Below are 18,706 nucleotides of genomic sequence, written 5' to 3' on the forward strand. Positions count from 1 at the left end.
GTATTTTTGGCCAAATAATATTCTCTATAAATAGGTGTGTTAACATACTACACGAGAGACACACAAGGGCATACAAGAGGCGACATGTAGCCTTATACATTGGGTGGTGAGAGAGGGTTCTTGTGAGATGAGAGATGGTATACAAGGGTTGGGTTTGGGTTCAAGTTGTATTTTTGTATAGCCTTTTCCTCTCATAATAAAGAACGGATTTTCTTTCCGTGGACGTAGGCTCAATGGTGGAGTCGAACTACGTTAAATATTGTGTGCCATTTATCTTTCATGCTTGTGACTTGTTCCTCATTAAATTGTTGTGTAATTGATGTCTCAATAGTTGTTTATTCCGCGCCTGGATCCTAACAGTTTTGGTGTTTCCTAGCATCATAGCCTGCTTACGGTATTTTCTTTTGGTTCTCAAAAGTCTGATTGAGCACTCAATTGGACATTTTAACTGTCCGTTTGGTTAGTCTCAATGATGATTTTACAGTTGAATTGTAGTTCCTTTTCTTAATTCTTTGGTTTGACAATAGACAAGTAAAGGTGAAAAGGTGTAAACATCTTCCCATGGTAGTCGATCACTGACTATGGGATCAAGTAAATAGCTTATTGCATGACGTGAATGTCCAAATATTGATGACTTGGATGTGAAGGATTGAACTGTAATTGTGTGATGGCTATCTTGAAGGTTCTTGTGATAGTATGCATCATGAGTTCATTGTACCATTCGTTGGATTACTGGATGCACTTTCCTTAATTTCTTCCATGTTTTCACCGAGCGAACATCTAATGCAAATTGCCATGCATGCTTTATTATAACTTTATATCCTCAAAACCAGGAGTCTTCTGTTTCTTAATTAAAAAGTCGATTGTGTTGGACACACTTATCCGAATCAATTTGTTATGAGACTAGATGATTATGACATTTTAATGCCAATCTGATTAGTAGATGATATTCATGTATGCATTATGGACCAAGATAGGGAAGTCATTTGCATCATCCTTCTGTACTTTTCCCCATGAAATTCTTATTTTTGTGTTCTACTTGCCAATGTATATTGTTGCTTAATGAATAAAGTCTGTTAAAAATGTAATCACAAAAAGTTCTCATTACTCGGTACTATCTTACCTTGTGTTCTACGGGGCTTATATAATTTCTACTCCAATATTCATCAATTTCTCTCTTTACCCTTTCTAAACTGATAATGTTTACAATTGGCTCAATATTCATACGTCATTACTTTGTTATAATTATTGCCATGTTATATCAAAAAATATATGTATTCATACCACGAACATTTTTTTTAATAGCTAATTATCCATACAACTTGCAATAATTTATAATATTTTTAACTATATTTCTTTATTAATATAAGTGGATTTGACTCAACATATTTGGCTAATATGGTATTTTGAACATCAAGTTATTTAAGTCATTACTACTAATTATGAATTATCTATTTTGCTTTCAAGAAAAAGAAAATACAGCAACAATGGGCTTTAAGCTGGGCATATCACCTATTTAATTTTACACCACATTTATCCTCCTAGTTCTATTAAACGTATGTACCCACGTAAAAGAGAAAGGAAAATGTAAATATATCAACTGTTAACCATATACAGCTTATACATTATGATCAAGATGCCTTTAAAATTACATTCTTTCGTTTGCATGCAAGTATGTATTCGTATATTCCAGCCTGGTCTCTTAAATTTTATATAATTCGAAGCACGCTATAGGTAGAATTACAGCCCTAGCCTCTAAAAACTTATACAAGTTTCATTTTTAGCACTCTAGGATTAAAAAAACCCATTTATTCCTTCAGAAAATATAGGTGCATCAAACTCTTTAATACATCAAGATTTTGACATTTCACGCAAAGAGCATGATTACATTTCACAGAGGCCTCGTGAGATAACCAAAACACTAAGAATGGTAACAAATCCATCATTTGTCAACGACAATAATTCACTTTCAATTATTCTTTTGTGTAGACACAGAAAAAAAAATCTTTAATTTTGTAAACATACCGGATTTATCACAAGGGCACATGCAGGAATAGCTAATGGCAACAAAAAATAAAGAAAAATTAGAAGTGAAATACCAGATAATTTGCTTTGCTAATTTATCTTAAAAAAGAAATGTTTAAAAGAAAGGAACTGCTTCATCAAGTCAACACAAATGTTCCTTCTCCAAACTCGTTATCATATTATTCCAATCTCAAAGAATAAGACATAAAAAAAAGATGAGTGCCATTACCATTCGTAACTGAAAGGGCTTGAGCTCTAATTCAAGGTTTATCGAGCCTCCACAATTTTTTTTTTTAAAAAAAAAAAACCAATTTCAATGACAACCATCAAAACCAAGGCAAAAATGATTTTGCAAGAGGGTGTGGGAGAGATAATTACAACCGATTTCTTGAGTTTTATTTCAAAATAATCGATAATTGGATTAATGTGAAAACAAGTTTCACTAGTCCACAAAAAATATAAACAAGATAGGTATCTTTCCATTATTGAAACTGTAGACACCAAAATTTTGAACTATTTTATTTCTACTTTTATTTAATTTTTATTTTTATTTTTATTTTATTTTAGTGATAATTATATCTATTAGAATTAGTTTCATAATTTTTGTTTTGGATATTTTTCTAGCATTTTTTTTTTATATAGCATTTTAATTTATTTTTGTCTTTTATCTCATTTTTAGTTTTGTTTCATTTTTATTTTATAAGAATTTTAACCTAAATTTTGGAAAAGGAAAAGGCACTCGAAAAAATATGCTTTGTTGTTTGTTTTGATTTAAATTCACTGTTTTCTTGAAAAAATCAAAAAAATCACAATTTTATTTCTGCCGAATCCATTTCCACTTCACATTCTAGTATTTTCTATCCTTAGTGCCGGTTTCTTTCTCCACTACCACACACCACTATATCAACTACTAATCACCACAAACCTTCCAGATCATTGGTTCCACATTTCCATTGCCTTATTCTGCCGTGAGCTGTGAGGGAGCAACTACATAGGAATTAACGACCGAGAGGGAGAGCGGAGCATCTCATTGTTTCTTTTCGGCCGTAAGCTAAAAGAAGAGAGAGGGAGACCTGCTGCTCACTCTTTACTCTAGCCGTGAGCAGGTGGAAAACCGAGAGCTATTTTATCTTCAATCCAGCCGCAAGTTTGAGCAATGAAGAGGGAGAGTGGCGGACTGAAATTTCTGGACTGACCGAGAAGGAAGAATTTGCAGCTGCTAGTCGTGTGTTTTAGGCTTCAAGCTAAGGTAATTTCTGAACTTAGATGACTTGTTTATGGGTTGATGAAGCTGACTATAAGCATGCATGTGGGATTGTGTGGTTAGATGATAGCTTAAATCATAGAAAAATCTGTTTGAGAAGGAATTGGAACTGCCGTGAGCTTGAGCTGGAATTTGCAGCCTTAATTCGTTAATTTGTGATGATCTGAGCTTAGTTTTGGACCCAATCTGGTAGATAGCTTTTTATTTGGTGTTGCATGTGAACCTTATGGCCAGGAATCTGATTGCATGGCTGGATTTTTTTTTATTAGAAGTTGTTGGACTGCTAAACACTTTTCCAGCTTAGCCGATGGAGTTGTTTTGGGAGTTGTATGGGTATTTTAGAATGAGATTTGCTGGAAAGTGTTTGATTCTCACTGGGTTGTGTGTTTAGCTAACTAAATGCTGGATGATTAAGCCCTGCATGAGATTAATTAACTGTGTTCTGTTTTTGGTGTTCTGTGATGACTTGGTGCTGGTTTAAGATGTCATGAATACGTTGTTTCCCTCGTTGCCCAAAAGGAAAGACACGGCAAGAGCCATTCCTTCCTTTACCCGTGATAGACCAGGCTTCCTTTCTTCTCTTTTTTCTGTTTTCCTACGTTAGAATAATTCTGGTTTTGTTTAGAGTTTAGGTGAAGTTTTTGTATAATGAACTAGTTTTCATAGTTTTCTTTTGGGGCTGGAAATGAGGTAGCAGGGCTGAAGCCTTTTGATGGTTGCAACAATGTTTATTGTCGGTGTTGCTAAAATTGCCAAAGACCTTTTGGTTGCTGCATTTTTTTTCCATTTGGCTGAGAGTCTTGTCCTCATTTTTGGCTTGCGTGAAGGTCCTTGTTGTTTCTGATTCGGTCATCCCTTTGTACGCATGATAGGATTTTGAAACAGGTTTTTTGATTTGAGATGTTTGAATGCATATGCCATGCAAATACTGAAGTTCAAGAGCATTGCTTACTGAAGTATAGAACCATTGATGTCCTGCTAAGTTTTTCTGTTTTGTTTAAATAAAGTGGCTAAGTTTTCTGGTTGTTTGGTCCAAATGAAGTTGTTTGGATTGGAGAATGTACAATCCAAGTTGTGCTTAAAATTCGGCATTTGAACATGGAGAGTGTAGTAAATTTTGTGGTTGTAGTTGTATCCATTGCATCCGTTAGCCTTGCATGAAGTATTTTCCATGTTTGCCTGTTTTCTTCCTCTATCTTTGTTGATTTGAATGTCAAGTTCATGCTTCGATTGTTTGGTTTAAAGTGTTGGGAAGTTTGATTAAGAGAACTTTGGTTAAAATATGTGTTTGAAGCTGTTTAATGGTGCTTGAAAAGTGAAGGTTAGTAACTAGTTTGTTGCAGAAAATTTCCTCAGATGCTGAATCCTTTTATTGCCGAGAGCTTGGTTTGCATTCTTATTTGCATGAAAATCTTCTTCATTCTGGTTTTTTGCATGCATGATAAGTTAGTAGGAACTTGAGTTTGGGATTCGGTCTGAAAGTTTCTTTTAAATCTGTCATGCGAGGTTGTTAAGCTTCAAGGCATAAGAGAATAATTGCAGAATTTTTCTTCATGATATTTGCATGATTTTTCTGTTATGTTTTGGTTTGATTGAATGTTGAAGTTGTTTGAAATGTTTTTCTTGATGTTTGGTTGAAAGATTTGTGATCAAGTTTGTGTTGAGGTTGACACATGTTTTGCGGAAATGAAAGTAGCAAATGGTGTTTTGAGTTGCAGAAAATTTTCGGCAAGAATGATTGTTGCAGAATGAAGTTTCTTACGTTTGCTTGCATGAGATTGCATGAAATCATCTTTCTAAAATTTCACTTTGACCCCTTAAGTTTCCTTTGGTTGCACTATGGCCCAAGCAATTGAAAAGATTAATCAATTTGATCCTTCAAGTTTCCTTTTCCTTTCAAACTGGAATTTCATTTGATGAATATGGACTTGCTTGGTTATTTGAAGGGTTTTAATGGTTAAATTTCATAGTCATTTGTGGCGCCTTGATTTTTTTTTATTTTATTTTTGAAGGATTTGGTGAATTCAAATTGATTTTGTTCATATTTTACTATTAAATTGGTGCATTAATCCTTTGTTTGATGGTTTTAGCCAAAGTTAGGACCTTTTCCTTTTTACTAGCTTCACAAACGGGGAAGGTATAACTTTCTTTTTATTTTGTCTCTCCCTATGTGATCAAATGTGCTAATTGAGAATTACATGTCTACTTGGCTTTCTTAAATTTGCTTTAATTCCTTTCATTTTAAGTATTTCTTTTATTTATTCGTGGGGTATGTGTACACCTCTTGGCTTGTAATAGATAGGGCATTTTGTCCATTTTTCCCTTCCCCTTTTGTTTTAGTTAGTGAATGTAAATAGGTTCATTAGTTTGGTTATTTACTCTTGTTGCTATGTGTTAATTGCTTTATTAGGACATTGCATCTAGTCGAGCATGCTAAGTGTTATGTGCTACGTGTTATAAATGATTTTGCATGTCTACTTGCTTTCTATATTTATCAATGAATATGGTGAATGGAATGTACGTCACCACACTAGTCCAACGCTAGTGGTGGTTCATTGTCCCGTATTCCTCTAGTCCAAACGCTAGTAGGAATTCCTAGATATGGGCTAGTCCAACGCTAGACCCTTAGGGACCCTCCTCGCTAGTTCACATTCGCATGCTCCACTACATTTCATGCATTTTTTTTAGTTTTTATGGCATTTGGCATGTCCCTCTAACCTTTTCCCTTTCATTTTAGGCCTTTGCATTTCATGCTAGTTATAGGGTCCATTTGCCTGAGAAACCCCCTTGGGTAAGGGAAACGAGCGAGTGTGGCTTCAAAATAGCCTTAGCACGCTAGTTTTTCCTTCTAATCAAAGGAAAAATTAAAATCACAAAAACTAGAGGTCATTCCCGTACCCGACCTGATGCATTCCTCTAAGTTCATGCATTTTCATATCATTTTCTCACTATTTTCCTCACTAATTATATATTTTAAATCCACATGTCATATTCACACACTTATTCACTTTCTTTACTTTTCACTTCACACATTGCACCTATTTTACTTATATATTTACTATTTTCATTCACTTGCACACGAGCATTTATATTTTTATTCATTTGCACACAAACACTTTCAAATTGCACACATGCACTTTTTTCTACACTTTGCACACTTACACTCTCATTTGAGTCCTCATTTGCATTATTCATGATTTTCTATGAGGACTTTCCTTATTGGCCATCACGACTCGTGTGAATGGGACCAAAAGCCTCATAAGAAACATTTCTTAGATTTAGGATTGCATTTCTCATTCATTAGTCAAATCCAATTTGCAATACATACTTTGGGTAGAAAATATAGGAAAATAAGGGTTAAATCACGCAACTAGCCTTGGTTAGGTCGAAGGGGTGCCTTGGATTTTTATCCTTGCCTTCCCCTTCATCAAATGTGACTCCCGAACCTTTTTCTTTGTTTTACGTGGACTAGGAGTCGTTTAAAAAGGGTTTTCTTACTTTTTTCTTTAAAAATTTCATTTTTTGGGTGACTTGGTACACCCTAACTCTATACCAAGTGGCGACTCCATTTTTCATATAAAAACCCTTTTTGAACTATTTTTCTTGGGTCAAATCGTCGCATTTTCAAAAGTCCCATTTAGACCCATTTTTGTTTTTATCAACAAAATTCATTTTTCCCAAATCAATAAAATTCAACAAAAAACAATTATTTTATTTTTTACCAAAAAGTGGGGCGCGACAGTTGGCGACTCCACTGGGGACTTCCTAAGTGGGTCCAAGCATTTGATTTAGCCATTCTTTTCCTTTTTTCTACCCTTTTTATGTATAGCATTTGGATATTAGGATTGCATTTTCCCTTTCTAGGACTTTTTGCCACGTACGCGCATATCAAACTACTCCCTCACTCACGTATGTATGATTGGATGATTGGATGTATGATTGTACTTGCTTTATCTCGCGCTTTGCATTTGCATTTTGGGGGGGGTGTGTGTCACCCTTAGAGCCACGCGTTGGTTCTTGATCCCTCCCCTCCAAACGAGCACTAGCATACGTGCATACGCTTTAGTTTTTTCACCCTTCATTTATTTTTCTTTTAGTGGCTTGTCACGCCACTCCACCCTATTAGGATTTTAGGCGACCCACTTGGACATGTGATCGTATCACGACGTGTGCGTAGCATGATCCGAGGGGTCACTCGATCTTCCGCTTTAAACTTTAGGTTGATGACCTATTAGTTTTTAGTCGAAGGTTGAGGATTCTTTTTAGATTCGCCCAGACGGGTAGCCGTAACACGACGTGTGCGTAGCAACGTCTGGGGAATCGCTCGAGCCACCGACAAGGAACCTTGGGAGTGATGACCTTTGGTTTCCAAGTCTGAAGGCTCGGGGACCTATGACCTATCGAGTCTAGATGCATTAGTGAGCCCAAACCTCATGCATCCATTTTAGAATTACCTAGGGTAGAGTCGACCTTACCTTATTAGGTACACCATTCACGAGGGGAGGGGTCCAACCCCTTTTTCCTTTTTATTGCTTTATTTCCTTGTGTTGATTTCGTTGCTACAATGTGTTATATGTATTTATCTGACTGAGCTAACTTTTCTTGGTTTTGTGCCCCATTGCATTCACAAACATTAGCAAATAAGAGGTCGGACATGATCCTCTTTTAGGACCTACCCTTATAGATAGGCTATTGCATGTTTAGAAATTTCGGTGTATTTCATTCGTAAATTAATAATGGCATGTCATTTTTAGGCTTACCCTGGCGAACAAAGGGTTCCTTAGGTCATGTCTCATTTCAAATTGCATATCTTACTGCTTTTAATAAACTGGCATCACGCATCCACCCTAGGAAGGGAATGCCATTTAGGGGATCCCGTGTTTAGGAATAAGCCACCATATGTCTCGGATACTTAATCCAAGGAGACTTGCACGTTTACATTTTTTGTATCATCCAAAGGGGTAGTGCACAAGGTAAGGTAGGATCCGATCATTTTCATAGAGCGATCTTTGGAATATGAGCGTCTAATAATCACCTTTTGGCCACTTTATCAAAATTGGTAAAAATCCCTTGCGTAAAGGACATTAATTTGAAGAAACCCAAATAATTCTTCACTATTGAGACGATAAATCAATGGAGGCCAAATCTTGATTTTAGGAGGCTCATAGACTAAGGCATTGTAATGATTTCTTGAAACTACCCAATGGGTAGAGAACTCAATCGATTTTTGAACAAATCATCCATTTTATCCAATCCATTTTTTGTCAATTCATTCAATTTTAGTTCAATCTAATCATTTTTGAATAAATTCATTTCATCCAATTCATTTGACCAATTTACCCTTTTTAGGGTCATCCGGTCAATTTTTGAATAAATCAATTCATTTGACCAATTTACCCTTTTCAGGGTCATCCGGTCGATTTTTGAATAAATCATCAATTCATTTGACCAATTTACCCTTTTAGGGATTTGGCCGATTTTTAAAATAAATCATTAACTCCATTTCATCTCTTTGGCCAATTTACCCATTTTTAGGGCGAAATCAAGTTGATTTTGAAGAGATCATCAATTTCATTCAATTCAGTTGACCAAGTCTATCTATTCGATCAATTTTGAATAAATCGTCAATGTTATCCAGCTTACCTATTTTTGGGTAAATCGGTCGATTTTGAATAAATCACCAATTTTATCCATTTGACTCGCTTTTTCCCCTTTAGGGTTCATTGAATAAATTAATCGAGACATGGCAATCCCTTTCACAAATCATTTTATGTGTAGATCAAAGCAAGCAATCCGTTCCGACTTCGTCCTCATGTTTTAGGGCAAATGTCTCTTCTCACTCCAAGTGGCCAAATTTTTCAAATCATTCCTCACACGATCAGTCGATCGGATCCATCAGGTATTGTATAGTGCCTGCTCTGGAGGACTGCATTTTCATGCTAGGCCTACCCTTGGCACAAAAGGGTTCCCCCATAGGACATGCATCCGAATTTTCTGAATATCTACTAACTCTTGTTTTTTCTTTTCTTTTTCTTTGTTTTATTGGAATAACTAAGCGAGGGTTAAATCTAAAGGCAATCTTTCAAAAATTCTCAGGTAATATTTAAATATAGCTTCTCGTCGAAGCCCCATCATAACGCGATCCCGTAGTCAAGCCCAGAGGAGTCGTGTAAACATGAGTTCACAACCGGAACAGTCAGATAGGTCTGCTACTACCGCTCAACCCGAGACTGCAAGTTTGGGGATTCAGTTGACTGAGATGCTTACCAAGTTTGGAGAGATGGCGTCTGAGATGGCCGCCCAAAGGAAGTTGAATGATGAGCTAATTAGCAGCGGAGTTCAACCCGAACCTGTACCCGCCAGACAGCCTGAGCAAGAGCCGTTTGTCCTACCTTCGGCCCATGCCACTGTTACTCCATCATTTCCTATTGCACCCGAAGAAACTTTCACCTATCCCACCACAAATTTGCCATACACTTACCCTCCTCATCCTTCATTTTTTCTTACTCACACGCGAGGTCCACCACCCCAAATCACTTCAAATATACCACCTGAGCCACATACCTTTTATCACCCTGTTGCTGAGCCATTCCTACCAGACCATATTGTTCAAACCAAGGCAGAAATGGGGGAATTTTCTGCTCCCGTTGATATAAAGCTGCTCAAACGCCTTGATCGTTTTGATGAGTTTATGAGGAAGAGTCAGGGGATGAACAAGCAAGGAGTCCTGGACTACGATGAGCTTTGTCTCTTTCCCAATGTGCAATTGCCCGAGGGGTTCAAAACCCCTAAGTTTAACAAGTACGATGGGACGGGTAATCCCAAGACACACCTCCGACTATTTGTTAACAAGTTGGGAAAGCCTGTAGACGACGAGAACCTGCCTCTAAGATTGTTCCCGGAAAGTCTGGAGGGGGATGCCCTCGACTGGTACTCAAATTTGAAGTCCGAAGAAGTAAAAACCTGGATTGACTTGTCCAATGCTTTTGTAAGGCAATATGAGTATAACTGCGAGCTGGCTCCGACACGAACCACGTTGGAAGGAACAAAAAGAAAACCCTCCGAGGATCACAAGACTTATGCCAAGAGGTGGAGGAAAATAGCTGCCAAAGTCGAGCCACCGATGACTGAGGACGAAATCATACACACTTTCATTAAAGCACATGATCCCCCGTATTTTGAAGAAATTTTCCGCATGACTGGATGCTCGTTCGCCGCCATTGTCAATAAACTTGAGGAGTACGATGACTTCGTGAAAGCTGGGAAGATTGTTAATGTCTCTGCCCTCAAATCCCAGTTGGATGCTTTGCAAGGACAGGGGACTAGTGAGAAGAACCCGCAATTTAAAAAGAAAGAGGGGGAAACTGCCTTCACCTGGAATCAAAACCCTGTCCCCAGACCCAGACCTCGACAATACCCTACCTACTCAAACCCTTACCCCTACTACTCAAATCCTCATCCTGTTTACCACACCAATATCACTCATCCTCGACCTCGCCCAAATTATGCCAACCCGCCTACAACCCCTTTCCAAATATCTCAACCAAACTTTCAACAAGCTCGTCCTCGGCCTCCTTACCACCAAAGATTTCCCCCACCAAATAGACCCACCTACAACTATCCCCGACCCACTGAAACCTACAATCAAAGCCGTACCCGAACCTTCACCAACCTAGGCAGGCCTTTGGACCAATTGTATGAGCAATTGAAGGTTGTCAACAAAATAGGCGTGATTCCCCCTCCAACTTACCTTCATGGCATGCCTGCTGGGTACAATTCACATGCTATTTGTGCCTATCATTCGGGAGTACCTGGCCACTCAACCGCCGATTGCAGGGCACTTAAGCACAAAGTCCAAGACATGATCGAGGCAGGAGAAATAGTGCTAAGGAAAAGAGGTGAACAAGGGCCGATCATAAGTACAAATCCTTTTCCTGAACACCAGGACACCTTCGAGGCATCCACCTCCAACGACGAAATTTGAAATCCTGAAGGAGTTTTGCACAATTTGGATGGCCGAGTATCTTCCCTCTCGAAGGGAATTTCGGTAAATCTAGGGGTTGTTATTTACTAAAGTTCACAAAAACCATTTCTTGCATATGTGAATAGCTTCATGAAAACATCTTTCGCAATTAAGTTTTTGTCTTGTTTTCGTTTTGATTAGTTTTTCCATTAAATGCACAATTTGTTTATTTGATTATTGTCCTGAATTTTAATTCTTTTAAATGGCCAAAGATGAAATTATTTGACCCTTTGAATATCACTGTTCTGGATTCCGATAATACCATTCATCTAAAAATCCCTTCATTAAGAAATCCCTTCATTGAAAAATCCCTTCTTTGAGAAGGTCAGAAATCCCTTCGTTGAAAAATCCCTTCTTTGAGAAGGTCAGAAATCCCTTCGTTGAAAAATCCCTTCTTTGAGAAGGCCAAAAATCCTTTCGTTGAAAAATCCCTTCTTTGAGAAGGCCAAAAATCCCTTCATTAAAAATCCTTCATTGAAAAATCCCTTCATTAAGAAAGCTCTTCATTGAAAATCTTTTCGTTAAGAAAGCCTTTCATCAAGAAATCCCTCCTCTGCCAAGTTCTAAGCTGATTGGTTAAAGCAGCGTCACCGACGATTGATTTTGATGGATGAAAAGCAGTTGAATGTCGTATGGCCTGTGTTCATAACTAAAAGGTCCGCCACCGGTCCTTTAGAGAAGAAGGACAAAGAGTTAAAGCGAGATTTGCCAATGCAAGATGAAATCAAAGACGAATTTGGCCTAAACTGGTAAGGCCATTTGTCATTCAAAAAGGTGCTACCGAGTGGAGCACTTATCCTTGAAGAGATGGATGGACAAACAGTCTCTCAACCTATCAACTCAGACATGTGTAAGAAGTTTTATTTCTGATTATGCAAATTTCTTTTGGAAATCATGCAAGGGGCGAAACAAAAGTCAGGCCATCTTCTTTTCCAATCAAAACATTTCATCCCTAGTCATCCCTTTTGAGCTATCAGAACAATAATTTTTTCGTTTGGCAGCCCCTGAGGATTGCAAGCCCCACACTGGGGCAAATTCATTGTGAACAGAGACGATCAGAAAGAAAAGGTAAAACCCCACACTGGGGCAAATTTATCTTTGAAAGAAAGATGGAGGACAATAAACCCCACACCGAGGCAAATTTAGTTTTCAAAGAAAAATGCAAAAAGTGAGGAAAATGCAATGAAAATGCAAGGAGAGAGAATTCAATCGAACTGGGGCAAATTTCCCTCAGTTTCGTTCGAAATTGAAGATGATTTCAAATGATGTAATCTCAGGTTATTTCACCTCTCATAAGAGCAAATTGTTTTCAAGCCTTAACTTTTCTTGAAATACCCCACCTGACCCCATTACAAAAGCCCAAAGTCCTGGCTTTCGTCACTTGCTGTATTTCTATTGGAAAGTTTGCTAATCAACTGACAAGTGATGTCCATAATGCCTTCGCTTAATCTTACAAGGGAAGTGCATTTTACTGATGTCAGAAATCTTTAACTCATACTCCTGAGGCGATTATGGTTGAGCTCTTCCATTGCTTTCTTAGGTAAAAACCCGAAAGGGCACCAAGGTAGGATTTTGTAGCGAGCGAGCACGAGGAAGAACAGCTGGTGATTTGGTTCATTTGGATTTCTCCTCATTTTGTCATACTTCTGTCAATTTTGAATTCCAGAACAAAGATATCCAGAGAATTGAATATGACATTTGTTGACCAAAACTGTGTCATTTTGTAAAACATTCTTTTGCAAATACATTCTTAGGAAGCTCATTTTTCCAAATTACTTGCATTCATGGCATTTTTTGTAGAATTTAAGCACAAGTGGTTATGTGTGCATTCTTGTGCATATTTATTCTTACATGACATGTGAATTTTCTTGCATATTTCATTCTTTATCTTTGAATTTTGGTGAATAACAATCCCCGTGGTTTATTCGAAGCATACTTGGGTTCAGTCATCTCTTGAAAAGGGTTAAAGTTCAACAAAGTCAGTTACGCAGACTTCACAATATGGCAAAGCACATACCTGATCAGTTTGCCTTAGGGTGAAAAATCCAACTCTATCGACTGCAGCAGCAAAAGTTGATAAAGGCATCGAAAGACTCATGTTTACACGATTCTCAAAGAAAAAACGGATCAAATGATGGTGGCAATTTCTTTGTTTTCTTTTCTCTTTTGCAGAAAAATTGCATACACAGATGAAAGTAATCACACCTCGCACTGGAATCGGTGTCGGAAAGAGTTCTCCGGTGAACAAAGGCAGATTGAAAATGTCGCAAGCAAATTTCATCGAAAAATGCAACAGCATGGCGATACAGAATCAACTCTGGACTCACATTGCAAAAATTCATCATACTGGGGCAAATTAATTTTTCGGAAAGATTTTCAAAAGTCAAAAAGAAAAGCAAAAAGAAAAAAAATCATCAATAAAAAAATGAACACAAATTTTATCGCGGCAGGCTCGGGTTTAATCCCACTGACCGATTGTCAAAGCATTTTCGGGCCAGTCCCACGATCAAAAGCATTTTCGGGTCAGTCCCACGATCAAAAGCATTTTCGGGTCAGTCCCACGATCAAAAGCATTTTCGGGTCAGTCCCACGATCAAAAGCTTATTCGGGATCAGTCCCATGATCAAAAGCATTTTCGGGTCAGTCCCACGATCAAAAGCATTTCGGGTCAGTCCCATGATCAAAAGCTTATTACAGTCCCACGATCAAAAGCATTTTTCCCACGATCAAAAATTCGGGTCAGTCCACGATCATTTCGGGTCAGTCCCATGATCAAAAGCATTTTCGGGCCAGGATCAAAAGCGGGTCAGTCCCCACGATCAAAAGCATTTTCGGGTCAGTCCACGATCAAAAGCTTATTCGGGTCAGTCCCACGATCAAAAGCATTTTCCGGGTCAGTCCCATGATCAAAAGCATTTTCGGGCCAGTCCCAGATCAAAAGCATTTTCGGGTCAGTCCCACGATCAAAAGCATTTCGGGTCAGTCCCACGATCAAAAGCTTATTCGGTCAGTCCCACGATCAAAGCATTTCGGGTCAGTCCCATGATCAAAAGCATTTTCGGCCAGTCCCAGATCAAAAGCATTTTCGGGTCAGTCCCATGATCAAAGCATTTTCGGGTCATCCCACGATCAAAAGCATTTTCGGGTCAGTCCCACGATCAAAAGCTTATTCGGTCAGTCCAACGATCAAAAGCATTCGGGTCAGTCCCAGATCAAAAAGGGGTCAGTCCCACGATTCAAAAGCTTATTCGGGTCAGTCCCACGATCAAAAGCATTTTTGGGTCAGTCCCATGATCAAAAGCATTTTCGGGTCAGTCCCACGATTCAAAGCTTATTCGGGACAGTCCCGCGATTCAAAACTTATTCGGGTCAGTCCCGCAATTCAAAGCCTGTTCGGGTCAGTCCCGCGATTAAAATCTTATTCTGGTCAGTCCCGCGATTCAAAGCTTATTCGGGTCAGTCTTGCGATTAAAGCTTGTTCGGGCCAGTCCCATGATTTGAATTTCCTTCTCTAGTCAGTCCCGTCTTTAAATTTCGTTCGGGTCAATCCCGCTTTAAATTTCCTGTCTAAGTCAATTCCATTTTAAGTTTGTCAAAAGGGGTCAGTCCCCATTTCTAAAGCGTCCACCGTTCGTGACGTTCGCCACCGAATGAAACAGGTAAGTATTTGGTATCTACTTCTTTGTCTCAAGTTTTTCAAAACTCAGACAAAGAGGGGCAAACTGTAGACACCAAAATTTTGAACTATTTTATTTCTACTTTTATTTAATTTTTATTTTTATTTTTATTTTATTTTAGTGATAATTATATCTATTAGTTTCATAATTTTTGTTTTGGATATTTTTCTAGCATTTTTTTTATATAGCATTTTAATTTATTTTTGTCTTTTATCTCATTTTTAGTTTTGTTTCATTTTTATTTTATAAGAATTTTAACCTAAATTTTGGAAAAGGAAAAGGCACTCGAAAAAATATGCTTTGTTGTTTGTTTTGATTTAAATTCACTGTTTTCTTGAAAAAATCAAAAAAATCACAATTTTATTTCTGCCGAATCCATTTCCACTTCACATTCTAGTATTTTCTATCCTTAGTGCCGGTTTCTTTCTCCACTACCACACACCACTATATCAACTACTAATCACCACAAACCTTCCAGATCATTGGTTCCACATTTCCATTGCCTTATTCTGCCGTGAGCTGTGAGGGAGCAACTACATAGGAATTAACGACCGAGAGGGAGAGCGGAGCATCTCATTGTTTCTTTTCGGCCGTAAGCTAAAAGAAGAGAGAGGGAGACCTGCTGCTCACTCTTTACTCTAGCCGTGAGCAGGTGGAAAACCGAGAGCTATTTTATCTTCAATCCAGCCGCAAGTTTGAGCAATGAAGAGGGAGAGTGGCGGACTGAAATTTCTGGACTGACCGAGAAGGAAGAATTTGCAGCTGCTAGTCGTGTGTTTTAGGCTTCAAGCTAAGGTAATTTCTGAACTTAGATGACTTGTTTATGGGTTGATGAAGCTGACTATAAGCATGCATGTGGGATTGTGTGGTTAGATGATAGCTTAAATCATAGAAAAATCTGTTTGAGAAGGAATTGGAACTGCCGTGAGCTTGAGCTGGAATTTGCAGCCTTAATTCGTTAATTTGTGATGATCTGAGCTTAGTTTTGGACCCAATCTGGTAGATAGCTTTTTATTTGGTGTTGCATGTGAACCTTATGGCCAGGAATCTGATTGCATGGCTGGATTTTTTTTTATTAGAAGTTGTTGGACTGCTAAACACTTTTCCAGCTTAGCCGATGGAGTTGTTTTGGGAGTTGTATGGGTATTTTAGAATGAGATTTGCTGGAAAGTGTTTGATTCTCACTGGGTTGTGTGTTTAGCTAACTAAATGCTGGATGATTAAGCCCTGCATGAGATTAATTAACTGTGTTCTGTTTTTGGTGTTCTGTGATGACTTGGTGCTGGTTTAAGATGTCATGAATACGTTGTTTCCCTCGTTGCCCAAAAGGAAAGACACGGCAAGAGCCATTCCTTCCTTTACCCGTGATAGACCAGGCTTCCTTTCTTCTCTTTTTTCTGTTTTCCTACGTTAGAATAATTCTGGTTTTGTTTAGAGTTTAGGTGAAGTTTTTGTATAATGAACTAGTTTTCATAGTTTTCTTTTGGGGCTGGAAATGAGGTAGCAGGGCTGAAGCCTTTTGATGGTTGCAACAATGTTTATTGTCGGTGTTGCTAAAATTGCCAAAGACCTTTTGGTTGCTGCATTTTTTTTCCATTTGGCTGAGAGTCTTGTCCTCATTTTTGGCTTGCGTGAAGGTCCTTGTTGTTTCTGATTCGGTCATCCCTTTGTACGCATGATAGGATTTTGAAACAGGTTTTTTGATTTGAGATGTTTGAATGCATATGCCATGCAAATACTGAAGTTCAAGAGCATTGCTTACTGAAGTATAGAACCATTGATGTCCTGCTAAGTTTTTCTGTTTTGTTTAAATAAAGTGGCTAAGTTTTCTGGTTGTTTGGTCCAAATGAAGTTGTTTGGATTGGAGAATGTACAATCCAAGTTGTGCTTAAAATTCGGCATTTGAACATGGAGAGTGTAGTAAATTTTGTGGTTGTAGTTGTATCCATTGCATCCGTTAGCCTTGCATGAAGTATTTTCCATGTTTGCCTGTTTTCTTCCTCTATCTTTGTTGATTTGAATGTCAAGTTCATGCTTCGATTGTTTGGTTTAAAGTGTTGGGAAGTTTGATTAAGAGAACTTTGGTTAAAATATGTGTTTGAAGCTGTTTAATGGTGCTTGAAAAGTGAAGGTTGGTAACTAGTTTGTTGCAGAAAATTTCCTCAGATGCTGAATCCTTTTATTGCCGAGAGCTTGGTTTGCATTCTTATTTGCATGAAAATCTTCTTCATTCTGGTTTTTTGCATGCATGATAAGTTAGTAGGAACTTGAGTTTGGGATTCGGTCTGAAAGTTTCTTTTAAATCTGTCATGCGAGGTTGTTAAGCTTCAAGGCATAAGAGAATAATTGCAGAATTTTTCTTCATGATATTTGCATGATTTTTCTGTTATGTTTTGGTTTGATTGAATGTTGAAGTTGTTTGTAATGTTTTTCTTGATGTTTGGTTGAAAGATTTGTGATCAAGTTTGTGTTGAGGTTGACACATGTTTTGCGGAAATGAAAGTAGCAAATGGTGTTTTGAGTTGCAGAAAATTTTCGGCAAGAATGATTGTTGCTGGTTTAAGATGTCATGAATACGTTGTTTCCCTCGTTGCCCAAAAGGAAAGACACGGCAAGAGCCATTCCTTCCTTTACCCGTGATAGACCAGGCTTCCTTTCTTCTCTTTTTTCTGTTTTCCTACGTTAGAATAATTCTGGTTTTGTTTAGAGTTTAGGTGAAGTTTTTGTATAATGAACTAGTTTTCATAGTTTTCTTTTGGGGCTGGAAATGAGGTAGCAGGGCTGAAGCCTTTTGATGGTTGCAACAATGTTTATTGTCGGTGTTGCTAAAATTGCCAAAGACTTTTTGGTTGCTGCATTTTTTTTCCATTTGGCTGAGAGTCTTGTCCTCATTTTTGGCTTGCGTGAAGGTCCTTGTTGTTTCTGATTCGGTCATCCCTTTGTACGCATGATAGGATTTTGAAACAGGTTTTTTGATTTGAGATGTTTGAATGCATATGCCATGCAAATACTGAAGTTCAAGAGCATTGCTTACTGAAGTATAGAACCATTGATGTCCTGCTAAGTTTTTCTGTTTTGTTTAAATAAAGTGGCTAAGTTTTCTGGTTGTTTGGTCCAAATGAAGTTGTTTGGATTGGAGAATGTACAATCCAAGTTGTGCTTAAAATTCGGCATTTGAACATGGAGAGTGTAGTAAATTTTGTGGTTGTAGTTGTATCCATTGCATCCGTTAGCCTTGCATGAAGTATTTTCCATGTTTGCCTGTTTTCTTCCTCTATCTTTGTTGATTTGAATGTCAAGTTCATGCTTCGATTGTTTGGTTTAAAGTGTTGGGAAGTTTGATTAAGAGAACTTTGGTTAAAATATGTGTTTGAAGCTGTTTAATGGTGCTTGAAAAGTGAAGGTTAGTAACTAGTTTGTTGCAGAAAATTTCCTCAGATGCTGAATCCTTTTATTGCCGAGAGCTTGGTTTGCATTCTTATTTGCATGAAAATCTTCTTCATTCTGGTTTTTTGCATGCATGATAAGTTAGTAGGAACTTGAGTTTGGGATTCGGTCTGAAAGTTTCTTTTAAATCTGTCATGCGAGGTTGTTAAGCTTCAAGGCATAAGAGAATAATTGCAGAATTTTTCTTCATGATATTTGCATGATTTTTCTGTTATGTTTTGGTTTGATTGAATGTTGAAGTTGTTTGAAATGTTTTTCTTGATGTTTGGT

The sequence above is a fragment of the Coffea eugenioides genome, chromosome 2 (genome assembly GCF_003713205.1).
Source record: "Coffea eugenioides isolate CCC68of chromosome 2, Ceug_1.0, whole genome shotgun sequence".
NCBI classification, from domain to species: Eukaryota; Viridiplantae; Streptophyta; class Magnoliopsida; order Gentianales; family Rubiaceae; genus Coffea; species Coffea eugenioides.